A 24,079-nucleotide genomic window follows, 5' to 3' on the forward strand; every position below is an offset into this window, starting at 1 on the left:
GCGGGTGTAGCCATACTTTTTAAAGGGAACGTTTTAATTGATTTTATTCAGGAAATTTTACCAGGTCGTATTTTATTAGTGAAAGCTTTTATTGATGGTATTAGATGGCAGTTTTTAAATTTTTATGGATCCCCAGAGAAAAATGAAAGAGCCGAAATGCTTGATCTTTTACCATTATTTATTAATAACTCTGAACCTTTTATCTTAGCAGGGGATTTTAATTGTGTTTTAAAAGGTGAAAACCGGCGCTCCAGCTCTGTAAGCAGGAACTACGATAAAACCTCAGGTATGCTACATGATATAGTCAAAGATGCTAAATTGATAGACATATATAAAGAGTGTCATAGTGACAGCCCAGAGGATGCCGGTTTCACTTGGAGCAATGCTAATTGTAGCTCTAGGATTGATTTTATTTTTGGTTCAGATAAAACAATACCTGCCAAATGTGAAGTTTTAACTAATATATTTTCAGACCATAAACTTTTATCCTTTACCATAAAAGTAAATGACAACAAAAAATGTGGTAAGAAAAGCTGGAAAATGAACGTATTCCTTTTAACCGACCCGCAGATTTTATCAGATTTTATTGAGTTTTATAGGAAATGTAGAAAAGGGAAAAAAACAAATGAGACTATGAGTGTATGGTGGGATAGAATGAAAGTAAAAATAAAAGACTTTTTTATTAAAAAGAGTATATGTAGAGCCAAAGAAAAATATGAAGAATATAGAATTTTAAATACCCGCCTACAAACATTGTTTAAGCTCAGAGACAATGGGATAGATGTACAACTTGATATTTCAAACTTAAAAGAAGAGATTTCAAAATGGCTAGAACAAAAAGGAAAAGAGATAATTTTTCGTTCTAGAGTACAACATATAGAAGAAAATGAAAAGTGTTCCAGATATTTTTTTAGGAAAAATAAAAAAGAAAAAGTGATAATTGACCATATAGATGGTGAGAATAATATAAAAAATATGCTGGGTAAAGTTGAGGGTTTTTTTTTCTAATCTTTTTAATGGAAAAAATATAGATAATAAATTAATGGATGATTCGCTGCAAGGACTAACAGCTGTTTTAGATCCCGCATCCCAAGAGTTTTTATCCCAAGTTTTAACGGAACAAGAAGTGTTAAAAACTATTAAAAGTTTTAAAACTGGAAAGGTCCCTGGTCCTGATGGCATCCCAATAGAATTTTATGTATGTTTTTATGATATTTTAAAAGATGATTTGTTTTATTTGTTTACTGAGGTTTTTAATAATAAGGTTTTATTAAATTCCTGGAAGAAAGGTGAAGTCTCCCTCCTATACAAAAAAGGCGATAAATCAAAATTAGAAAACTGGAGACCAATAACACTTTTAAATTGTGACTATAAAATAATGGCTAAAATTTGTGCAAATCGTCTAAAAGAAGTCATCAGCAAAGTTATTCATTCTAATCAAGTGTGTGGGGTGCCGGGGCGCAGTATATGGGACAATCTGAATTTAGTGAAAGACTGTATTGAGGATGTGAAAGACAGAAAGGGGAAAATGGCGATTTTATCTATTGATTTTGAAAAAGCATTTGACCGTGTCTCACACTTTTATCTTTTTAAAGTTTTAGAGAAAATGGGCATACCAGAAGGGTTTTTACTATCGCTTAAAGCATTTTACAAGGATTGTACAAGTAAGATTTTAGTGAATGGTTTTAAGACACAAGAGGTATTTTTACGGTCAGGGGTGAAACAGGGATGCCCTCTGTCCCCCCTACTGTTTATCTGTGCACTGGAACCAATGTTATGTGCAATACGCCAAAATAAACAGATATGCGGTGTCCCTCTGCCTGGAAGCGGTGGTTTGGAGGCCAAGGTTGTAGGCTACATGGATGACGTGGCGGTCTTGTGTACAGATGCACCATCACTTACGGCCACTCTCCATCAAGTGCAATCCTTTTGTCTAGCTTCTGGTTTTAAAATCAATTTTAATAAGTGTAACATTTTAAGTGTTGGGGGGATGATTTTACGTGATGTACCAATTAATGTCTCCGAATCCATTTCCATTTTAGGTATATCATTCACTGAAAATAATGATGGTTATAATAGTTGGGAAACAGTTACACAGAAAGTAAATACGAAAATATGTATGTGGAACATGAGGAGACTTACAATGGAGGGTAAAGTATTGGTTTTAAAGATGGTGATTTTACCTCTTTTATTGTATCTTAGCATGGTTTTCCCCCCGCCTGTTAATGCTTTAAAAAAGATAACCAAAACCTGTTTTACCTTCTTTTGGAACTCAAAAATGGAAAAGCTGAAAAGAGAAATCGTGATGAAATCAAAAGTAAAAGGTGGTAAAGATTTTCCAGATTTTAATAGGTTTCTTTTAATCCATCTGTTCGTTTACTGTTTTAATGCCCTTTTTAAGAATCACTATTGGTCCTTTTTTATGCGTTTTAATACAGGATTTTTTATGAGAAAGTTTGGATGGTATGAAGTTAATATATCTGTGCCCCATGCTTTTAATTTGTCGACGCATTATGAGATTTTAAGGAAAATAGTGTCCGATTTTAATTTAGGGACTAAGAAAATAGAGGAATTAAGAAATAGTAAGAAACTAATTAAAGAAATACGTAAAAGTGAGGAAATATGTAATGTTGACAGATATGATGATGACAAATCTATGTCTATCTGGAAAATGATTAACGTTTTTTATCTTTTTAATGAACAGAGAGATCTGGCTTGGAGTTGCATGCACCGCTGTCTTCCTTGCCGGGCATTCCAATACAGAAGAGGATTTGTGCGGTCTGCCATCTGCCCAAGAGCCGGATGCCAAGACGAGGAAACGGTGGAACATCTATTATGGACATGTAATTTTGCAAAGGATTTCTGGAGAAGACTGCTCCCCCTACTGGAAAGGGTGGCAGACCTCAAGGACTTTACATATAAAACTGTGCTATACGGACTTATGGAATGCCCCACAATGGACCAGTACACAATGGCTTGGAAGACAGTGAACTGCGCCAAGTCATCTCTCTGGAAAGCGCGCAACATTGCTATTTTTAAACAAGATGTTTTATCAGTGAATGATGTTTTAAGTTTATGTTTATGTGAAATGTATACTTATTATTTAATTGACAAAAAGAAGAATGTACATATTTCCAAAAAATGGCTTGTTGACCAATGGAACCTAATTATTTAAAATCTTTGTATTTTTTTGTTTTGTAAATTTCATTTGTCTTTTAACGTTTGGTATTTGTGTAATTATGCTTGTAATATGTTAAAGTTTTAATAAACGGTTTTATCCCTCTGCAGGGGATAGCCAAATTAAAAAAAAATCTGTTCTTATCAGTTTAATATCTGATACGTCCCCTATCTGGGGACCATATATTAAATGGATTTTTAGAACAGGGAGATGGAAAAAGAGCTTGCTCTGTCCACTCCACGCATTGACCTGGTATTGCAGTATCTCCAGGACCGGTGCACCCCTTCTTTAATGCAGTTTCTAAAATCAGAAAGAATTGAATTCAATGTTTTTTGTTCATTTTGCTTGTTTGTCGGATTTTGGGATGGACTCTTTGGCTTTGCTTTTCTTCTCCTCATTGGATTTTTCATGTTCAAAGTTGCAGAAGCCAGATTACAAGCTCATTTTGGTTCAACTTCAGCAACTGTGCATTGCATTGCCATGTAATGTGATGCAATGCTATCTTTCTAGCTCTCCCTTTTTACTTCCTTTTGGATAAACAGACATATTAGGCAAGCATTTTGGAGCTTTCACCTAAATAACTACAGGTGGTGAGATAAGCTGCACAATATAATTGACCTTTCAGTATATTGTTGCACACACACCATCTATTTAGCAAATGCCCTTGTTATCAACAGCAGCCTTTTAAACTCACCTGAGCTAACAGGTATGTGCGCTGGTTACTCTGCTGTGCTTAAAATTTCTTTTTTGGTTTGCTACAATGCCTTTTCTGAAACGTTGTCTCCTTCTGCTGGAACACTGACTTCTTTCATTTAATGCCTGCAGACTATAAAAGAGAACCCAACCCAAAAAGTTTGGTTGATTAGTCTGTGGCATTCTGTTAAACTGTTGCTTATGGCGGTCTCTGTGAGCTTCTCAGCGACATTCAGCCAGCCAGGTATCCTGCCTGCAGTAGATGGAATGTGGCAATGGAACGCTGGCTGCGCGTGTCATAATAGGCTCTGAGCCTTTATATACCTGTGCACAGCAGCAGCCACCTTCAGTCTGCTGCTGGACAGCCAGCAGCAGCAGCAGCAGGAGAGGTATGTAATCAGGAGCCCTCCTGCTAAGGGTAGACAGCTGCTCGTTCCACCCCACCCCCCGCCTTAATTGGTTCTCCTCCCTTCCAACGGTGTTGAGGCGGGTGGGAACAGCAGGGGGTGAAGGTGCTGTGTTTAAAGAGGTGGAGTTATGCAGATCTAAAACGCGTGGATTGCAGCAGCAGCAAGCCGAAAAGTGCAGGCATGTAAGGGATCTAGAGGTTGACAACATGTCTTCTTAACGGGAGTCCAGGAGCTCATCTCCACAAATGGACTTTTCAGGATCCTTGGGTGGCTCCGTAGTTTGAAACCAATTCTGGTTATCGCTTCTCGGCCTTTTGGCTAAGATCAAGTGTAGTATCTGTTCTTATCAGTTTAATATCTGATACGTCCCCTATCTGGGGACCATATATTAAATGGATTTTAGAACAGGGAGATGGAAAAAGAGCTTGCTCTGTCCACTCCACGCATTGACCTGGTATTGCAGTATCTCCAGGACCGGTGCACCCCTTCTTTAATGCAGTTTCTAAAATCAGAAAGAATTGAATTCAATGTTTTTTGTTCATTTTGCTTGTTTGTCGGATTTTGGGATGGACTCTTTGGCTTTGCTTTTCTTCTCCTCATTGGATTTTTCATGTTCAAAGTTGCAGAAGCCAGATTACAAGCTCATTTTGGTTCAACTTCAGCAACTGTGCATTGCATTGCCATGTAATGTGATGCAATGCTATCTTTCTAGCTCTCCCTTTTTACTTCCTTTTGGATAAACAGACATATTAGGCAAGCATTTTGGAGCTTTCACCTAAATAACTACAGGTGGTGAGATAAGCTGCACAATATAATTGACCTTTCAGTATATTGTTGCACACACACCATCTATTTAGCAAATGCCCTTGTTATCAACAGCAGCCTTTTAAACTCACCTGAGCTAACAGGTATGTGCGCTGGTTACTCTGCTGCGCTTAAAATTTCTTTTTTGGTTTGCTACAATGCCTTTTCTGAAACGTTGTCTCCTTCTGCTGGAACACTGACTTCTTTCATTTAATGCCTGCAGACTATAAAAGAGAACCCAACCCAAAAAGTTTGGTTGATTAGTCTGTGGCATTCTGTTAAACTGTTGCTTATGGCGGTCTCTGTGAGCTTCTCAGCGACATTCAGCCAGCCAGGTATCCTGCCTGCAGTAGATGGAATGTGGCAATGGAACGCTGGCTGCGCGTGTCATAATAGGCTCTGAGCCTTTATATACCTGTGCACAGCAGCAGCCACCTTCAGTCTGCTGCTGGACAGCCAGCAGCAGCAGCAGCAGGAGAGGTATGTAATCAGGAGCCCTCCTGCTAAGGGTAGACAGCTGCTCGTTCCACCCCACCCCCCGCCTTAATTGGTTCTCCTCCCTTCCAACGGTGTTGAGGCGGGTGGGAACAGCAGGGGGTGAAGGTGCTGTGTTTAAAGAGGTGGAGTTATGCAGATCTAAAACGCGTGGATTGCAGCAGCAGCAAGCCGAAAAGTGCAGGCATGTAAGGGATCTAGAGGTTGACAACATGTCTTCTTAACGGGAGTCCAGGAGCTCATCTCCACAAATGGACTTTTCAGGATCCTTGGGTGGCTCCGTAGTTTGAAACCAATTCTGGTTATCGCTTCTCGGCCTTTTGGCTAAGATCAAGTGTAGTATCTGTTCTTATCAGTTTAATATCTGATACGTCCCCTATCTGGGGACCATATATTAAATGGATTTTTAGAACAGGGAGATGGAAAAAGAGCTTGCTCTGTCCACTCCACGCATTGACCTGGTATTGCAGTATCTCCAGGACCGGTGCACCCCTTCTTTAATGCAGTTTCTAAAATCAGAAAGAATTGAATTCAATGTTTTATGTTCATTTTGCTTGTTTGTCGGATTTTGGGATGGACTCTTTGGCTTTGCTTTTCTTCTCCTCATTGGATTTTTCATGTTCAAAGTTGCAGAAGCCAGATTACAAGCTCATTTTGGTTCAACTTCAGCAACTGTGCATTGCATTGCCATGTAATGTGATGCAATGCTATCTTTCTAGCTCTCCCTTTTTACTTCCTTTTGGATAAACAGACATATTAGGCAAGCATTTTGGAGCTTTCACCTAAATAACTACAGGTGGTGAGATAAGCTGCACAATATAATTGACCTTTCAGTATATTGTTGCACACACACCATCTATTTAGCAAATGCCCTTGTTATCAACAGCAGCCTTTTAAACTCACCTGAGCTAACAGGTATGTGCGCTGGTTACTCTGCTGCGCTTAAAATTTCTTTTTTGGTTTGCTACAATGCCTTTTCTGAAACGTTGTCTCCTTCTGCTGGAACACTGACTTCTTTCATTTAATCCCTGCAGACTATAAAAGAGAACCCAACCCAAAAAGTTTGGTTGATTAGTCTGTTGCATTCTGTTAAACTGTTGCTTATGGCGGTCTCTGTGAGCTTCTCAGCGACATTCAGCCAGCCAGGTATCCTGCCTGCAGTAGATGGAATGTGGCAATGGAACGCTGGCTGCGCGTGTCATAATAGGCTCTGAGCCTTTATATACCTGTGCACAGCAGCAGCCACCTTCAGTCTGCTGCTGGACAGCCAGCAGCAGCAGCAGGAGAGGTATGTAATCAGGAGCCCTCCTGCTAAGGGTAGACAGCTGCTCGTTCCACCCCACCCCCCGCCTTAATTGGTTCTCCTCCCTTCCAACGGTGTTGAGGCGGGTGGGAACAGCAGGGGGTGAAGGTGCTGTGTTTAAAGAGGTGGAGTTATGCAGATCTAAAACGCGTGGATTGCAGCAGCAGCAAGCCGAAAAGTGCAGGCATGTAAGGGATCTAGAGGTTGACAACATGTCTTCTTAACGGGAGTCCAGGAGCTCATCTCCACAAATGGACTTTTCAGGATCCTTGGGTGGCTCCGTAGTTTGAAACCAATTCTGGTTATTGCTTCTCGGCCTTTTGGCTAAGATCAAGTGTAGTATCTGTTCTTATCAGTTTAATATCTGATACGTCCCCTATCTGGGGACCATATATTAAATGGATTTTTAGAACAGGGAGATGGAAAAAGAGCTTGCTCTGTCCACTCCACGCATTGACCTGGTATTGCAGTATCTCCAGGACCGGTGCACCCCTTCTTTAATGCAGTTTCTAAAATCAGAAAGAATTGAATTCAATGTTTTTTGTTCATTTTGCTTGTTTGTCGGATTTTGGGATGGACTCTTTGGCTTTGCTTTTCTTCTCCTCATTGGATTTTTCATGTTCAAAGTTGCAGAAGCCAGATTACAAGCTCATTTTGGTTCAACTTCAGCAACTGTGCATTGCATTGCCATGTAATGTGATGCAATGCTATCTTTCTAGCTCTCCCTTTTTACTTCCTTTTGGATAAACAGACATATTAGGCAAGCATTTTGGAGCTTTCACCTAAATAACTACAGGTGGTGAGATAAGCTGCACAATATAATTGACCTTTCAGTATATTGTTGCACACACACCATCTATTTAGCAAATGCCCTTGTTATCAACAGCAGCCTTTTAAACTCACCTGAGCTAACAGGTATGTGCGCTGGTTACTCTGCTGTGCTTAAAATTTCTTTTTTGGTTTGCTACAATGCCTTTTCTGAAACGTTGTCTCCTTCTGCTGGAACACTGACTTCTTTCATTTAATGCCTGCAGACTATAAAAGAGAACCCAACCCAAAAAGTTTGGTTGATTAGTCTGTGGCATTCTGTTAAACTGTTGCTTATGGCGGTCTCTGTGAGCTTCTCAGCGACATTCAGCCAGCCAGGTATCCTGCCTGCAGTAGATGGAATGTGGCAATGGAACGCTGGCTGCGCGTGTCATAATAGGCTCTGAGCCTTTATATACCTGTGCACAGCAGCAGCCACCTTCAGTCTGCTGCTGGACAGCCAGCAGCAGCAGCAGCAGGAGAGGTATGTAATCAGGAGCCCTCCTGCTAAGGGTAGACAGCTGCTCGTTCCACCCCACCCCCCGCCTTAATTGGTTCTCCTCCCTTCCAACGGTGTTGAGGCGGGTGGGAACAGCAGGGGGTGAAGGTGCTGTGTTTAAAGAGGTGGAGTTATGCAGATCTAAAACGCGTGGATTGCAGCAGCAGCAAGCCGAAAAGTGCAGGCATGTAAGGGATCTAGAGGTTGACAACATGTCTTCTTAACGGGAGTCCAGGAGCTCATCTCCACAAATGGACTTTTCAGGATCCTTGGGTGGCTCCGTAGTTTGAAACCAATTCTGGTTATCGCTTCTCGGCCTTTTGGCTAAGATCAAGTGTAGTATCTGTTCTTATCAGTTTAATATCTGATACGTCCCCTATCTGGGGACCATATATTAAATGGATTTTTAGAACAGGGAGATGGAAAAAGAGCTTGCTCTGTCCACTCCACGCATTGACCTGGTATTGCAGTATCTCCAGGACCGGTGCACCCCTTCTTTAATGCAGTTTCTAAAATCAGAAAGAATTGAATTCAATGTTTTTTGTTCATTTTGCTTGTTTGTCGGATTTTGGGATGGACTCTTTGGCTTTGCTTTTCTTCTCCTCATTGGATTTTTCATGTTCAAAGTTGCAGAAGCCAGATTACAAGCTCATTTTGGTTCAACTTCAGCAACTGTGCATTGCATTGCCATGTAATGTGATGCAATGCTATCTTTCTAGCTCTCCCTTTTTACTTCCTTTTGGATAAACAGACATATTAGGCAAGCATTTTGGAGCTTTCACCTAAATAACTACAGGTGGTGAGATAAGCTGCACAATATAATTGACCTTTCAGTATATTGTTGCACACACACCATCTATTTAGCAAATGCCCTTGTTATCAACAGCAGCCTTTTAAACTCACCTGAGCTAACAGGTATGTGCGCTGGTTACTCTGCTGCGCTTAAAATTTCTTTTTTGGTTTGCTACAATGCCTTTTCTGAAACGTTGTCTCCTTCTGCTGGAACACTGACTTCTTTCATTTAATGCCTGCAGACTATAAAAGAGAACCCAACCCAAAAAGTTTGGTTGATTAGTCTGTGGCATTCTGTTAAACTGTTGCTTATGGCGGTCTCTGTGAGCTTCTCAGCGACATTCAGCCAGCCAGGTATCCTGCCTGCAGTAGATGGAATGTGGCAATGGAACGCTGGCTGCGCGTGTCATAATAGGCTCTGAGCCTTTATATACCTGTGCACAGCAGCAGCCACCTTCAGTCTGCTGCTGGACAGCCAGCAGCAGCAGCAGCAGGAGAGGTATGTAATCAGGAGCCCTCCTGCTAAGGGTAGACAGCTGCTCGTTCCACCCCACCCCCCGCCTTAATTGGTTCTCCTCCCTTCCAACGGTGTTGAGGCGGGTGGGAACAGCAGGGGGTGAAGGTGCTGTGTTTAAAGAGGTGGAGTTATGCAGATCTAAAACGCGTGGATTGCAGCAGCAGCAAGCCGAAAAGTGCAGGCATGTAAGGGATCTAGAGGTTGACAACATGTCTTCTTAACGGGAGTCCAGGAGCTCATCTCCACAAATGGACTTTTCAGGATCCTTGGGTGGCTCCGTAGTTTGAAACCAATTCTGGTTATCGCTTCTCGGCCTTTTGGCTAAGATCAAGTGTAGTATCTGTTCTTATCAGTTTAATATCTGATACGTCCCCTATCTGGGGACCATATATTAAATGGATTTTTAGAACAGGGAGATGGAAAAAGAGCTTGCTCTGTCCACTCCACGCATTGACCTGGTATTGCAGTATCTCCAGGACCGGTGCACCCCTTCTTTAATGCAGTTTCTAAAATCAGAAAGAATTGAATTCAATGTTTTTTGTTCATTTTGCTTGTTTGTCGGATTTTGGGATGGACTCTTTGGCTTTGCTTTTCTTCTCCTCATTGGATTTTTCATGTTCAAAGTTGCAGAAGCCAGATTACAAGCTCATTTTGGTTCAACTTCAGCAACTGTGCATTGCATTGCCATGTAATGTGATGCAATGCTATCTTTCTAGCTCTCCCTTTTTACTTCCTTTTGGATAAACAGACATATTAGGCAAGCATTTTGGAGCTTTCACCTAAATAACTACAGGTGGTGAGATAAGCTGCACAATATAATTGACCTTTCAGTATATTGTTGCACACACACCATCTATTTAGCAAATGCCCTTGTTATCAACAGCAGCCTTTTAAACTCACCTGAGCTAACAGGTATGTGCGCTGGTTACTCTGCTGCGCTTAAAATTTCTTTTTTGGTTTGCTACAATGCCTTTTCTGAAACGTTGTCTCCTTCTGCTGGAACACTGACTTCTTTCATTTAATGCCTGCAGACTATAAAAGAGAACCCAACCCAAAAAGTTTGGTTGATTAGTCTGTGGCATTCTGTTAAACTGTTGCTTATGGCGGTCTCTGTGAGCTTCTCAGCGACATTCAGCCAGCCAGGTATCCTGCCTGCAGTAGATGGAATGTGGCAATGGAACGCTGGCTGCGCGTGTCATAATAGGCTCTGAGCCTTTATATACCTGTGCACAGCAGCAGCCACCTTCAGTCTGCTGCTGGACAGCCAGCAGCAGCAGCAGCAGGAGAGGTATGTAATCAGGAGCCCTCCTGCTAAGGGTAGACAGCTGCTCGTTCCACCCCACCCCCCGCCTTAATTGGTTCTCCTCCCTTCCAACGGTGTTGAGGCGGGTGGGAACAGCAGGGGGTGAAGGTGCTGTGTTTAAAGAGGTGGAGTTATGCAGATCTAAAACGCGTGGATTGCAGCAGCAGCAAGCCGAAAAGTGCAGGCATGTAAGGGATCTAGAGGTTGACAACATGTCTTCTTAACGGGAGTCCAGGAGCTCATCTCCACAAATGGACTTTTCAGGATCCTTGGGTGGCTCCGTAGTTTGAAACCAATTCTGGTTATCGCTTCTCGGCCTTTTGGCTAAGATCAAGTGTAGTATCTGTTCTTATCAGTTTAATATCTGATACGTCCCCTATCTGGGGACCATATATTAAATGGATTTTTAGAACAGGGAGATGGAAAAAGAGCTTGCTCTGTCCACTCCACGCATTGACCTGGTATTGCAGTATCTCCAGGACCGGTGCACCCCTTCTTTAATGCAGTTTCTAAAATCAGAAAGAATTGAATTCAATGTTTTTTGTTCATTTTGCTTGTTTGTCGGATTTTGGGATGGACTCTTTGGCTTTGCTTTTCTTCTCCTCATTGGATTTTTCATGTTCAAAGTTGCAGAAGCCAGATTACAAGCTCATTTTGGTTCAACTTCAGCAACTGTGCATTGCATTGCCATGTAATGTGATGCAATGCTATCTTTCTAGCTCTCCCTTTTTACTTCCTTTTGGATAAACAGACATATTAGGCAAGCATTTTGGAGCTTTCACCTAAATAACTACAGGTGGTGAGATAAGCTGCACAATATAATTGACCTTTCAGTATATTGTTGCACACACACCATATATTTAGCAAATGCCCTTGTTATCAACAGCAGCCTTTTAAACTCACCTGAGCTAACAGGTATGTGCGCTGGTTACTCTGCTGCGCTTAAAATTTCTTTTTTGGTTTGCTACAATGCCTTTTCTGAAACGTTGTCTCCTTCTGCTGGAACACTGACTTCTTTCATTTAATGCCTGCAGACTATAAAAGAGAACCCAACCCAAAAAGTTTGGTTGATTAGTCTGTGGCATTCTGTTAAACTGTTGCTTATGGCGGTCTCTGTGAGCTTCTCAGCGACATTCAGCCAGCCAGGTATCCTGCCTGCAGTAGATGGAATGTGGCAATGGAACGCTGGCTGCGCGTGTCATAATAGGCTCTGAGCCTTTATATACCTGTGCACAGCAGCAGCCACCTTCAGTCTGCTGCTGGACAGCCAGCAGCAGCAGCAGCAGGAGAGGTATGTAATCAGGAGCCCTCCTGCTAAGGGTAGACAGCTGCTCGTTCCACCCCACCCCCCGCCTTAATTGGTTCTCCTCCCTTCCAACGGTGTTGAGGCGGGTGGGAACAGCAGGGGGTGAAGGTGCTGTGTTTAAAGAGGTGGAGTTATGCAGATCTAAAACACGTGGATTGCAGCAGCAGCAAGCCGAAAAGTGCAGGCATGTAAGGGATCTAGAGGTTGACAACATGTCTTCTTAACGGGAGTCCAGGAGCTCATCTCCACAAATGGACTTTTCAGGATCCTTGGGTGGCTCCGTAGTTTGAAACCAATTCTGGTTATCGCTTCTCGGCCTTTTGGCTAAGATCAAGTGTAGTATCTGTTCTTATCAGTTTAATATCTGATACGTCCCCTATCTGGGGACCATATATTAAATGGATTTTTAGAACACGGAGATGGAATAAGAGCTTGCTCTGTCCACTCCACGCATTGACCTGGTATTGCAGTATCTCCAGGACCGGTGCACCCCTTCTTTAATGCAGTTTCTAAAATCAGAAAGAATTGAATTCAATGTTTTTTGTTCATTTTGCTTGTTTGTCGGATTTTGGGATGGACTCTTTGGCTTTGCTTTTCTTCTCCTCATTGGATTTTTCATGTTCAAAGTTGCAGAAGCCAGATTACAAGCTCATTTTGGTTCAACTTCAGCAACTGTGCATTGCATTGCCATGTAATGTGATGCAATGCTATCTTTCTAGCTCTCCCTTTTTACTTCCTTTTGGATAAACAGACATATTAGGCAAGCATTTTGGAGCTTTCACCTAAATAACTACAGGTGGTGAGATAAGCTGCACAATATAATTGACCTTTCAGTATATTGTTGCACACACACCATCTATTTAGCAAATGCCCTTGTTATCAACAGCAGCCTTTTAAACTCACCTGAGCTAACAGGTATGTGCGCTGGTTACTCTGCTGCGCTTAAAATTTCTTTTTTGGTTTGCTACAATGCCTTTTCTGAAACGTTGTCTCCTTCTGCTGGAACACTGACTTCTTTCATTTAATGCCTGCAGACTATAAAAGAGAACCCAACCCAAAAAGTTTGGTTGATTAGTCTGTGGCATTCTGTTAAACTGTTGCTTATGGCGGTCTCTGTGAGCTTCTCAGCGACATTCAGCCAGCCAGGTATCCTGCCTGCAGTAGATGGAATGTGGCAATGGAACGCTGGCTGCGCGTGTCATAATAGGCTCTGAGCCTTTATATACCTGTGCACAGCAGCAGCCACCTTCAGTCTGCTGCTGGACAGCCAGCAGCAGCAGCAGCAGGAGAGGTATGTAATCAGGAGCCCTCCTGCTAAGGGTAGACAGCTGCTCGTTCCACCCCACCCCCCACCTTAATTGGTTCTCCTCCCTTCCAACGGTGTTGAGGCGGGTGGGAACAGCAGGGGGTGAAGGTGCTGTGTTTAAAGAGGTGGAGTTATGCAGATCTAAAACGCGTGGATTGCAGCAGCAGCAAGCCGAAAAGTGCAGGCATGTAAGGGATCTAGAGGTTGACAACATGTCTTCTTAACGGGAGTCCAGGAGCTCATCTCCACAAATGGACTTTTCAGGATCCTTGGGTGGCTCCGTAGTTTGAAACCAATTCTGGTTATCGCTTCTCGGCCTTTTGGCTAAGATCAAGTGTAGTATCTGCTCTTATCAGTTTAATATCTGATACGTCCCCTATCTGGGGACCATATATTAAATGGATTTTTAGAACAGGGAGATGGAAAAAGAGCTTGCTCTGTCCACTCCACGCATTGACCTGGTATTGCAGTATCTCCAGGACCGGTGCACCCCTTCTTTAATGCAGTTTCTAAAATCAGAAAGAATTGAATTCAATGTTTTTGGTTCATTTTGCTTGTTTGTCGGATTTTGGGATGGACTCTTTGGCTTTGCTTTTCTTCTCCTCATTGGATTTTTCATGTTCAAAGTTGCAGAAGCCAGATTACAAGCTCATTTTGGTTCAACTTCAGCAACTGTGCATTGCATTGCCATGTAATGTGATGCAATGCTATCTTTCTAGCTCTCCCTTTTTACTTCCTTTTGGATAAACAGACATATTAGGCAAGCATTTTGGAGCTTTCACCTAAATAACTACAGGTGGTGAGATAAGCTGCACAATATAATTGACCTTTCAGTATATTGTTGCACACACACCATCTATTTAGCAAATGCCCTTGTTATCAACAGCAGCCTTTTAAACTCACCTGAGCTAACAGGTATGTGCGCTGGTTACTCTGCTGCGCTTAAAATTTCTTTTTTGGTTTGCTACAATGCCTTTTCTGAAACGTTGTCTCCTTCTGCTGGAACACTGACTTCTTTCATTTAATGCCTGCAGACTATAAAAGAGAACCCAACCCAAAAAGTTTGGTTGATTAGTCTGTGGCATTCTGTTAAACTGTTGCTTATGGCGGTCTCTGTGAGCTTCTCAGCGACATTCAGCCAGCCAGGTATCCTGCCTGCAGTAGATGGAATGTGGCAATGGAACGCTGGCTGCGCGTGTCATAATAGGCTCTGAGCCTTTATATACCTGTGCACAGCAGCAGCCACCTTCAGTCTGCTGCTGGACAGCCAGCAGCAGCAGCAGCAGGAGAGGTATGTAATCAGGAGCCCTCCTGCTAAGGGTAGACAGCTGCTCGTTCCACCCCACCCCCCGCCTTAATTGGTTCTCCTCCCTTCCAACGGTGTTGAGGCGGGTGGGAACAGCAGGGGGTGAAGGTGCTGTGTTTAAAGAGGTGGAGTTATGCAGATCTAAAACGCGTGGATTGCAGCAGCAGCAAGCCGAAAAGTGCAGGCATGTAAGGGATCTAGAGGTTGACAACATGTCTTCGTAACGGGAGTCCAGGAGCTCATCTCCACAAATGGACTTTTCAGGATCCTTGGGTGGCTCCGTAGTTTGAAACCAATTCTGGTTATCGCTTCTCGGCCTTTTGGCTAAGATCGAGTGTAGTATCTGTTCTTATCAGTTTAATATCTGATACGTCCCCTATCTGGGGACCATATATTAAATGGATTTTAGAACAGGGAGATGGAAAAAGAGCTTGCTCTGTCCACTCCACGCATTGACCTGGTATTGCAGTATCTCCAGGACCGTTGCACCCCTTCTTTAATGCAGTTTCTGAAATCAGAAAGAATTGAATTCAATGTTTTTTGTTCATTTTGCTTGTTTGTCGGATTTTGGGATGGACTCTTTGGCTTTGCTTTTCTTCTCCTCATTGGATTTTTCATGTTCAAAGTTGCAGAAGCCAGATTACAAGCTCATTTTGGTTCAACTTCAGCAACTGTGCATTGCATTGCCATGTAATGTGATGCAATGCTATCTTTCTAGCTCTCCCTTTTTACTTCCTTTTGGATAAACAGACATATTAGGCAAGCATTTTGGAGCTTTCACCTAAATAACTACAGGTGGTGAGATAAGCTGCACAATATAATTGACCTTTCAGTATATTGTTGCACACACACCATCTATTTAGCAAATGCCCTTGTTATCAACAGCAGCCTTTTAAACTCACCTGAGCTAACAGGTATGTGCGCTGGTTACTCTGCTGCGCTTAAAATTTCTTTTTTGGTTTGCTACAATGCCTTTTCTGAAACGTTGTCTCCTTCTGCTGGAACACTGACTTCTTTCATTTAATGCCTGCAGACTATAAAAGAGAACCCAACCCAAAAAGTTTGGTTGATTAGTCTGTGGCATTCTGTTAAACTGTTGCTTATGGCGGTCTCTGTGAGCTTCTCAGCGACATTCAGCCAGCCAGGTATCCTGCCTGCAGTAGATGGAATGTGGCAATGGAACGCTGGCTGCGCGTGTCATAATAGGCTCTGAGCCTTTATATACCTGTGCACAGCAGCAGCCACCTTCAGTCTGCTGCTGGACAGCCAGCAGCAGCAGCAGCAGGAGAGGTATGTAATCAGGAGCCCTCCTGCTAAGGGTAGACAGCTGCTCGTTCCACCCCACCCCCCGCCTTAATTGGTTCTCCTCCCTTCCAACGGTGTTGAGGCGGGTGGGAACAGCAGGGGGTGAAGGTGCTGTGTTTAAAGAGGTGGAGTTATGCAGATCTAAAACGCGTGGATTGCAGCAGCAGCAAGCCGAAAAGTGCAGGCATGTAAGGGATCTAGAGGTTGACAACATGTCTTCTTAACGGGAGTCCAGGAGCTCATCTCCACAAATGGACTTTTCAGGATCCTTGGGTGGCTCCGTAGTTTGAAACCAATTCTGGTTATCGCTTCTCGGCCTTTTGGCTAAGATCAAGTGTAGTATCTGTTCTTATCAGTTTAATATCTGATACGTCCCCTATCTGGGGACCATATATTAAATGGATTTTTAGAACAGGGAGATGGAAAAAGAGCTTGCTCTGTCCACTCCACGCATTGACCTGGTATTGCAGTATCTCCAGGACCGGTGCACCCCTTCTTTAATGCAGTTTCTAAAATCAGAAAGAATTGAATTCAATGTTTTTTGTTCATTTTGCTTGTTTGTCGGATTTTGGGATGGACTCTTTGGCTTTGCTTTTCTTCTCCTCATTGGATTTTTCATGTTCAAAGTTGCAGAAGCCAGATTACAAGCTCATTTTGGTTCAACTTCAGCAACTGTGCATTGCATTGCCATGTAATGTGATGCAATGCTATCTTTCTAGCTCTCCCTTTTTACTTCCTTTTGGATAAACAGACATATTAGGCAAGCATTTTGGAGCTTTCACCTAAATAACTACAGGTGGTGAGATAAGCTGCACAATATAATTGACCTTTCAGTATATTGTTGCACACACACCATCTATTTAGCAAATGCCCTTGTTATCAACACAGCCTTTTAAACTCACCTGAGCTAACAGGTATGTGCGCTGGTTACTCTGCTGCGCTTAAAATTTCTTTTTTGGTTTGCTACAATGCCTTTTCTGAAACGTTGTCTCCTTCTGCTGGAACACTGACTTCTTTCATTTAATGCCTGCAGACTATAAAAGAGAACCCAACCCAAAAAGTTTGGTTGATTAGTCTGTGGCATTCTGTTAAACTGTTGCTTATGGCGGTCTCTGTGAGCTTCTCAGCGACATTCAGCCAGCCAGGTATCCTGCCTGCAGTAGATGGAATGTGGCAATGGAACGCTGGCTGCGCGTGTCATAATAGGCTCTGAGCCTTTATATACCTGTGCACAGCAGCAGCCACCTTCAGTCTGCTGCTGGACAGCCAGCAGCAGCAGCAGCAGGAGAGGTATGTAATCAGGAGCCCTCCTGCTAAGGGTAGACAGCTGCTCGTTCCACCCCACCCCCCGCCTTAATTGGTTCTCCTCCCTTCCAACGGTGTTGAGGCGGGTGGGAACAGCAGGGGGTGAAGGTGCTGTGTTTAAAGAGGTGGAGTTATGCAGATCTAAAACGCGTGGATTGCAGCAGCAGCAAGCCGAAAAGTGCAGGCATGTAAGGGATCTAGAGGTTGACAACATGTCTTCTTAACGGGAGTCCAGGAGCTCATCTCCACAAATGGACTTTTCAGGATCCTTGGGTGGCTCCGTAGTTTGAAACCAATTCTGGTTATCGCTTCTCGGCCTTTTGGCTAAGATCAAGTGTAGTATCTGTTCTTATCAGTTTAATATCTGATACGTCCCCTATCTGGGGACCATATATTAAATGGATTTTTAGAACAGGGAGATGGAAAAAGAGCTTGCTCTGTCCACTCCACGCATTGACCTGGTATTGCAGTATCTCCAGGACCGGTGCACCCCTTCTTTAATGCAGTTTCTAAAATCAGAAAGAATTGAATTCAATGTTTTTTGTTCATTTTGCTTGTTTGTCGGATTTTGGGATGGACTCTTTGGCTTTGCTTTTCTTCTCCTCATTGGATTTTTCATGTTCAAAGTTGCAGAAGCCAGATTACAAGCTCATTTTGGTTCAACTTCAGCAACTGTGCATTGCATTGCCATGTAATGTGATGCAATGCTATCTTTCTAGCTCTCCCTTTTTACTTCCTTTTGGATAAACAGACATATTAGGCAAGCATTTTGGAGCTTTCACCTAAATAACTACAGGTGGTGAGATAAGCTGCACAATATAATTGACCTTTCAGTATATTGTTGCACACACACCATCTATTTAGCAAATGCCCTTGTTATCAACACAGCCTTTTAAACTCACCTGAGCTAACAGGTATGTGCGCTGGTTACTCTGCTGCGCTTAAAATTTCTTTTTTGGTTTGCTACAATGCCTTTTCTGAAACGTTGTCTCCTTCTGCTGGAACACTGACTTCTTTCATTTAATGCCTGCAGACTATAAAAGAGAACCCAACCCAAAAAGTTTGGTTGATTAGTCTGTGGCATTCTGTTAAACTGTTGCTTATGGCGGTCTCTGTGAGCTTCTCAGCGACATTCAGCCAGCCAGGTATCCTGCCTGCAGTAGATGGAATGTGGCAATGGAACGCTGGCTGCGCGTGTCATAATAGGCTCTGAGCCTTTATATACCTGTGCACAGCAGCAGCCACCTTCAGTCTGCTGCTGGACAGCCAGCAGCAGCAGCAGCAGGAGAGGTATGTAATCAGGAGCCCTCCTGCTAAGGGTAGACAGCTGCTCGTTCCACCCCACCCCCCGCCTTAATTGGTTCTCCTCCCTTCCAACGGTGTTGAGGCGGGTGGGAACAGCAGGGGGTGAAGGTGCTGTGTTTAAAGAGGTGGAGTTATGCAGATCTAAAACGCGTGGATTGCAGCAGCAGCAAGCCGAAAAGTGCAGGCATGTAAGGGATCTAGAGGTTGACAACATGTCTTCTTAACGGGAGTCCAGGAGCTCATCTCCACAAATGGACTTTTCAGGATCCTTGGGTGGCTCCGTAGTTTGAAACCAATTCTGGTTATCGCTTCTCGGCCTTTTGGCTAAGATCAAGTGTAGTATCTGTTCTTATCAGTTTAATATCTGATACGTCCCCTATCTGGGGACCATATATTAAATGGATTTTTAGAACAGGGAGATGGAAAAAGAGCTTGCTCTGTCCACTCCACGCATTGACCTGGTATTGCAGTATCTCCAGGACCGGTGCACCCCTTCTTTAATGCAGTTTCTAAAATCAGAAAGAATTGAATTCAATGTTTTTTGTTCATTTTGCTTGTTTGTCGGATTTTGGGATGGACTCTTTGGCTTTGCTTTTCTTCTCCTCATTGGATTTTTCATGTTCAAAGTTGCAGAAGCCAGATTACAAGCTCATTTTGGTTCAACTTCAGCAACTGTGCATTGCATTGCCATGTAATGTGATGCAATGCTATCTTTCTAGCTCTCCCTTTTTACTTCCTTTTGGATAAACAGACATATTAGGCAAGCATTTTGGAGCTTTCACCTAAATAACTACAGGTGGTGAGATAAGCTGCACAATATAATTGACCTTTCAGTATATTGTTGCACACACACCATCTATTTAGCAAATGCCCTTGTTATCAACACAGCCTTTTAAACTCACCTGAGCTAACAGGTATGTGCGCTGGTTACTCTGCTGCGCTTAAAATTTCTTTTTTGGTTTGCTACAATGCCTTTTCTGAAACGTTGTCTCCTTCTGCTGGAACACTGACTTCTTTCATTTAATGCCTGCAGACTATAAAAGAGAACCCAACCCAAAAAGTTTGGTTGATTAGTCTGTGGCATTCTGTTAAACTGTTGCTTATGGCGGTCTCTGTGAGCTTCTCAGCGACATTCAGCCAGCCAGGTATCCTGCCTGCAGTAGATGGAATGTGGCAATGGAACGCTGGCTGCGCGTGTCATAATAGGCTCTGAGCCTTTATATACCTGTGCACAGCAGCAGCCACCTTCAGTCTGCTGCTGGACAGCCAGCAGCAGCAGCAGCAGGAGAGGTATGTAATCAGGAGCCCTCCTGCTAAGGGTAGACAGCTGCTCGTTCCACCCCACCCCCCGCCTTAATTGGTTCTCCTCCCTTCCAACGGTGTTGAGGCGGGTGGGAACAGCAGGGGGTGAAGGTGCTGTGTTTAAAGAGGTGGAGTTATGCAGATCTAAAACGCGTGGATTGCAGCAGCAGCAAGCCGAAAAGTGCAGGCATGTAAGGGATCTAGAGGTTGACAACATGTCTTCTTAACGGGAGTCCAGGAGCTCATCTCCACAAATGGACTTTTCAGGATCCTTGGGTGGCTCCGTAGTTTGAAACCAATTCTGGTTATCGCTTCTCGGCCTTTTGGCTAAGATCAAGTGTAGTATCTGTTCTTTTAAGAACACAAGAGCTACGATCTACACTTGACGAGAGCGATCGAACTCGGAAGGAGAAGAGCTTCGGAGCCCAGCTGACATCGGAAAACGAAGGCGGATATCGGTGGGAGGAAGAAGCTCTAAAGAATCCAGAAGAAGACGAAGACTCGGAGAAGAATCGGGCTGTCCTGTGGAATCTTCGAGGAAGAAAATCATCGAGACAAAGACCTTTCGGGGAATTTGTCCAGAACACGACGGGAGAAGAATCTGCATAGCTCCACCCATTCCGGGAAGAGTTCCAGATCCAGCTCCAAGAAGTAACTGCAGGAGGAAAGCCATGGCAAGCGCTGCGAGGAAGGCCGAAAAGAAGAGCCTGGAGCTGGGGACAGCCAGGAGGGCCCAGCCAGGAGCCGATTCTGACCCCAAGGACTCTGCCTCCACGACTGGCCAGCAGAAGGGACCCCAGAAGCCCCGCCACGAAGCTCCAGCCCTGGAGCCATGGATGCGGCAGACGGTGGCCCTGAAGCTGAAGGAAGTGGATGGGAGGGTGCTGGACATGTCCTCGGACGTGTTCTGCCAGAAGATGCTGCTGGATCGAGGCTTCTCCAGGTCGGACACCCTCAGCATCCAGACCTTCTTGACGGGGATCTTCTTCGTCACCTTCGCCACTGTGAACACCTGCAGGAGGTTCTGGGAAATGGTAAGCGCAAAAGGACCGGATAATTCTTTCTCTGCCTTTACAGGTAGCTGCCCTATCCAGAGGGATGAAAGGAGGATCACGGTCTCCATGCGCAACCCGCACACCCCAGGCCAAGACATCTGTACCTTCCTGAGACGCTTCTGTTTGGTTGTGAAGGAACCCTCTCACATCCTGAATGGACTCGGCTTCTGGACAGGTAAGTGGTCGGTGACCGTTAGACTTCACAGGGACCTGGCGTACTCAGACGGACTTCGGCACCTGCCCCCGACATTCTCCCTGGGCAACTCCTACGGCCTCATCTATTACCCGGACATGCCGCGGAACTGCAGGAGATGCGGCAAGAACGGCCACGAGATGAAGGACTGCAAGGAGGATGCCTGCAGGATTTGTCGAGTGACGGGACACAGCTCGAAGGACTGCCCGAAGAAGACGTCCTGCAACCTGTGTGGGCTGGCGGCTCATCTGTACAAGGATTGCCCCAGGCGTGAGACATCCTGGGCATCGGTGGTTGCGACGACCCCAGCTACGGAGGACAAGGCCCCGACGACCAGGCCTGTGAAGGTCAAGGACGCGACGACCAAGGCCCCAGCGGCCAAGGCCGAGACGACCAAGGCCAAAGCGGTCAAGGAGTCGGTGGCCAAAGCCCCAGCGACGGTCCCAGCAGCTCCGAAGCAGAAGAAAAAGTCAAAGGAGGGTAAGAGTTCTGTCACCCCTCTCTCGATCCCTCCCCCTGCCACCCCCGTCCAATCCCCCCCCACCCCGGCCACCCCTGCTGAGGATTCCACTTCCTCTTCCTCCTTCCCCTACTCCTCAGCAGGTGTCCTTTCCCCTGCCCCGGCAGCCACTCTCCCTCCCCAGACCATGGTAGCGGTGGAATTAACCTTTCCTCCACCCGCCGCTATCTATTCCGAGGAGGATTTTCCCCTTCTTGTCTCCCCAGTTCCAACCCGGGGAAAGAGGAAGGTGGAGGACAGCCCTGCTACTGAATCCTCCAAAAAGAAGATTCTGGATTTCGTAGGCGAAAAGGAGGATACCCTCCCTGAGCCAGAAGAGATGGAGCACATGGTTGAGACCCTGGTGGCCGAGCCAGAAGAGGAGGAACTGGTGGTCGCCGAGATCGAGGCCGCGCTGCTTGACCAGATGGAGGAAGAGGGCCTGCTGGTGATCCCGTCACCAGCAGTCAACACCGACGAGGGACCACCCGACCGGAGTGGTAACTAAGGTGTATTGCCTGCGCTAACTTTTTCTTTTTTCCCTACATGATGGCTAATATTAACTTATTTTCCATTAATGTCAGGAGCATCAAGGACAAGTTCAGATGTCAGACTATTTATGCCTTCCTTACTTCCCAGTTGTGTGATGTTTATATGTTGCAGGAATGTTCACTTCCCTCCTCTAGGTCCTTCAAACATCTGGCCAGGGAGTGGTCCCACGGTCCATCCTACTGGTCCGGTGGGGGTGACTGCAAGTCTGCGGGGGTCGCAATTCTGATCAGGGGGGGCGCATTCACGCTTGAGTCCGTCCAGGAGCTCATCTGCGGCAGGGCTCTTGTTGTAGATGGCAACTGGGCGGGAGAACCTGTCAGGTTCATCAACGTGTATGCGTCCCCACTGAAGAATGAGCGTTTGGAGCTTTTCCAGACCCTGCGGCTTCAGCTTGCCACCACCAGGACCTTAGTGATGGCCGGGGATTTCAACTGCCCCATCGAGGAGGACGGTCGTAGTTCTGGCACATCTGCCAAGTTGGACATCACGTCCAAGCTGCTCATCGAGATGGTAACCGAGGCCTCTCTTCAGGACGTGGTGGGCTCCATGGGGAGAGGCTCCACGAACTATTCGTGGAGCCGACCCGATGGCTCACTCCGCTCCAGGATTGACTTTGTGTTCACCTCTCGGGCAGTCAGGCAGAGTAGGCACTCGATGGTCTCCTGCTTCTTCTCCGACCACAGAGCCATTCACTTACAAGGTGTCCTCGGCGACGGTTTTCCGTCCGGCCCCGGCTCCTGGAAGCTGAATTGTGCTCTGCTGGCTCAGGATGAAGTCGTGGAGGAGCTGAGAGCAGCCTACGCAATGTGGCAGTCCTACAAGGGTAGCTTCCAAACAGTCTCTGATTGGTGGGAATATGTTAAACTTGAGTTTCGCTGTTTCTTTCAGGCCAAGGGTCGACAACAGGCGTGTGAGAAGAGGAGGGACTTCAGAGGGCTGCAGCGCGAGCTGCGGTCGCTGCAGGACCTTCTTCACTGCGGCTGGGACGTGAGGGAGGAGCTGGAGGAGACCAAGAAGAGCCTGAAAAGGCACTTTGAGGAGGAGTCCAAGCGAATCATCTTCCGTTCCAAAGTGGAGAATCTGGAGAAGGGTGAGAAATGTAACTCATTCTTTTTCAGGAAACTTCATGCCGGTCACACGCCCCTGAACGAGCTGCGAGACGAGAGCGGAAACATGCGACGTGGGAAGGAGGACGTGATGAGGGTCGTCAGCGACTTCTACAGCGAACTCTACTCCCACAAGACTACCGACCCCGACGCTGCTGATAAGTTCCTGTCAGGTATCACTAACCATCTTGATCCTGCAGGCACGGCAGCCTTGGACAAACCTCTGATGGTGGGCGAATTGCTCTCTGCCGCTAAATCCTTTAGGACCGGCAGGACCCCGGGCAGTGATGGTCTTCCAGCGGAGCTCTATGTAGCGCTGGGAGACCTCATCTGTCCGGACCTGTTGGACCTGTACGAGGAGATGGTGGTGGAGGGTAGAATGCCTCCATCTTTGAGGGAAGGAATGGTCACGATCCTGTACAAGCGGAAGGGAGAGAGGTGCGACCTGAGGAATTGGCGTCCCATCACTCTGCTCAACGTGGACTACAAGATCCTGGCCAAGACGATGGCGACACGACTTAAGACGGTCATCGGACGGATCATCCACCCGGACCAGACCTGCGGCATCCCTGGACGTCGCATCGCAGACAGCCTCGCTCTCGTGCGGGACACGGTCGAGTACATCAAGGTCCGCCGCGCACACGCGGCCCTGGTCTCCTTGGATCAGGAGAAGGCCTTCGACCGGGTTTCCCACGAGTTCATGGGCCGAGCTCTGCACCGGTTAGGTTTGGGTAACAT

General features: G+C 45.3%; 13 non-coding genes and 1 pseudogene across 13 annotated transcripts; all 14 read left to right on the forward strand.

Annotated features, from left to right (window-relative positions):
- Positions 1-3,276: 3,276 nt before the first annotated feature.
- LOC141150460 (U2 spliceosomal RNA) lies at positions 3,277-3,464 on the forward strand. Its single transcript, XR_012246658.1, has one exon. It is a non-coding gene; the product is annotated as a U2 spliceosomal RNA (small nuclear RNA).
- Positions 3,465-4,579: 1,115 nt separating this feature from the next.
- Positions 4,580-4,769, forward strand: LOC141150058 (U2 spliceosomal RNA). The gene has a single exon (XR_012246329.1). It is a non-coding gene; the product is annotated as a U2 spliceosomal RNA (small nuclear RNA).
- A 1,115-nt stretch (positions 4,770-5,884) lies between these two features.
- Positions 5,885-6,075, forward strand: LOC141149189 (U2 spliceosomal RNA). Its single transcript, XR_012245496.1, has one exon. It is a non-coding gene; the product is annotated as a U2 spliceosomal RNA (small nuclear RNA).
- A 1,112-nt stretch (positions 6,076-7,187) lies between these two features.
- Positions 7,188-7,378, forward strand: LOC141149473 (U2 spliceosomal RNA). The gene has a single exon (XR_012245768.1). It is a non-coding gene; the product is annotated as a U2 spliceosomal RNA (small nuclear RNA).
- A 1,115-nt stretch (positions 7,379-8,493) lies between these two features.
- On the forward strand, positions 8,494-8,684 carry LOC141149190 (U2 spliceosomal RNA). Its single transcript, XR_012245497.1, has one exon. It is a non-coding gene; the product is annotated as a U2 spliceosomal RNA (small nuclear RNA).
- Positions 8,685-9,799: 1,115 nt separating this feature from the next.
- Positions 9,800-9,990, forward strand: LOC141149191 (U2 spliceosomal RNA). The gene has a single exon (XR_012245498.1). It is a non-coding gene; the product is annotated as a U2 spliceosomal RNA (small nuclear RNA).
- A 1,115-nt stretch (positions 9,991-11,105) lies between these two features.
- On the forward strand, positions 11,106-11,296 carry LOC141149193 (U2 spliceosomal RNA). Its single transcript, XR_012245500.1, has one exon. It is a non-coding gene; the product is annotated as a U2 spliceosomal RNA (small nuclear RNA).
- Positions 11,297-12,411: 1,115 nt separating this feature from the next.
- LOC141274238 (U2 spliceosomal RNA) lies at positions 12,412-12,602 on the forward strand. The gene has a single exon (XR_012322522.1). It is a non-coding gene; the product is annotated as a U2 spliceosomal RNA (small nuclear RNA).
- Positions 12,603-13,717: 1,115 nt separating this feature from the next.
- LOC141149843 (U2 spliceosomal RNA) lies at positions 13,718-13,908 on the forward strand. The gene has a single exon (XR_012246126.1). It is a non-coding gene; the product is annotated as a U2 spliceosomal RNA (small nuclear RNA).
- A 1,115-nt stretch (positions 13,909-15,023) lies between these two features.
- On the forward strand, positions 15,024-15,213 carry LOC141150154 (U2 spliceosomal RNA). The gene has a single exon (XR_012246422.1). It is a non-coding gene; the product is annotated as a U2 spliceosomal RNA (small nuclear RNA).
- A 1,115-nt stretch (positions 15,214-16,328) lies between these two features.
- On the forward strand, positions 16,329-16,519 carry LOC141149194 (U2 spliceosomal RNA). Its single transcript, XR_012245501.1, has one exon. It is a non-coding gene; the product is annotated as a U2 spliceosomal RNA (small nuclear RNA).
- A 1,114-nt stretch (positions 16,520-17,633) lies between these two features.
- On the forward strand, positions 17,634-17,824 carry LOC141149195 (U2 spliceosomal RNA). Its single transcript, XR_012245502.1, has one exon. It is a non-coding gene; the product is annotated as a U2 spliceosomal RNA (small nuclear RNA).
- A 1,114-nt stretch (positions 17,825-18,938) lies between these two features.
- On the forward strand, positions 18,939-19,129 carry LOC141149196 (U2 spliceosomal RNA). Its single transcript, XR_012245503.1, has one exon. It is a non-coding gene; the product is annotated as a U2 spliceosomal RNA (small nuclear RNA).
- A 1,114-nt stretch (positions 19,130-20,243) lies between these two features.
- LOC141151029 (U2 spliceosomal RNA) lies at positions 20,244-20,321 on the forward strand (annotated as a pseudogene).
- The last annotated feature ends 3,758 nt before the right edge of the window (positions 20,322-24,079 follow it).

Source organism: Phyllobates terribilis, unplaced genomic scaffold, assembly GCF_046119375.1.
Source record: "Phyllobates terribilis strain yellow unplaced genomic scaffold, ASM4611937v1 Scaffold_5__5_contigs__length_657084704, whole genome shotgun sequence".
In the NCBI taxonomy this organism is placed as follows: Eukaryota; Metazoa; Chordata; class Amphibia; order Anura; family Dendrobatidae; genus Phyllobates; species Phyllobates terribilis.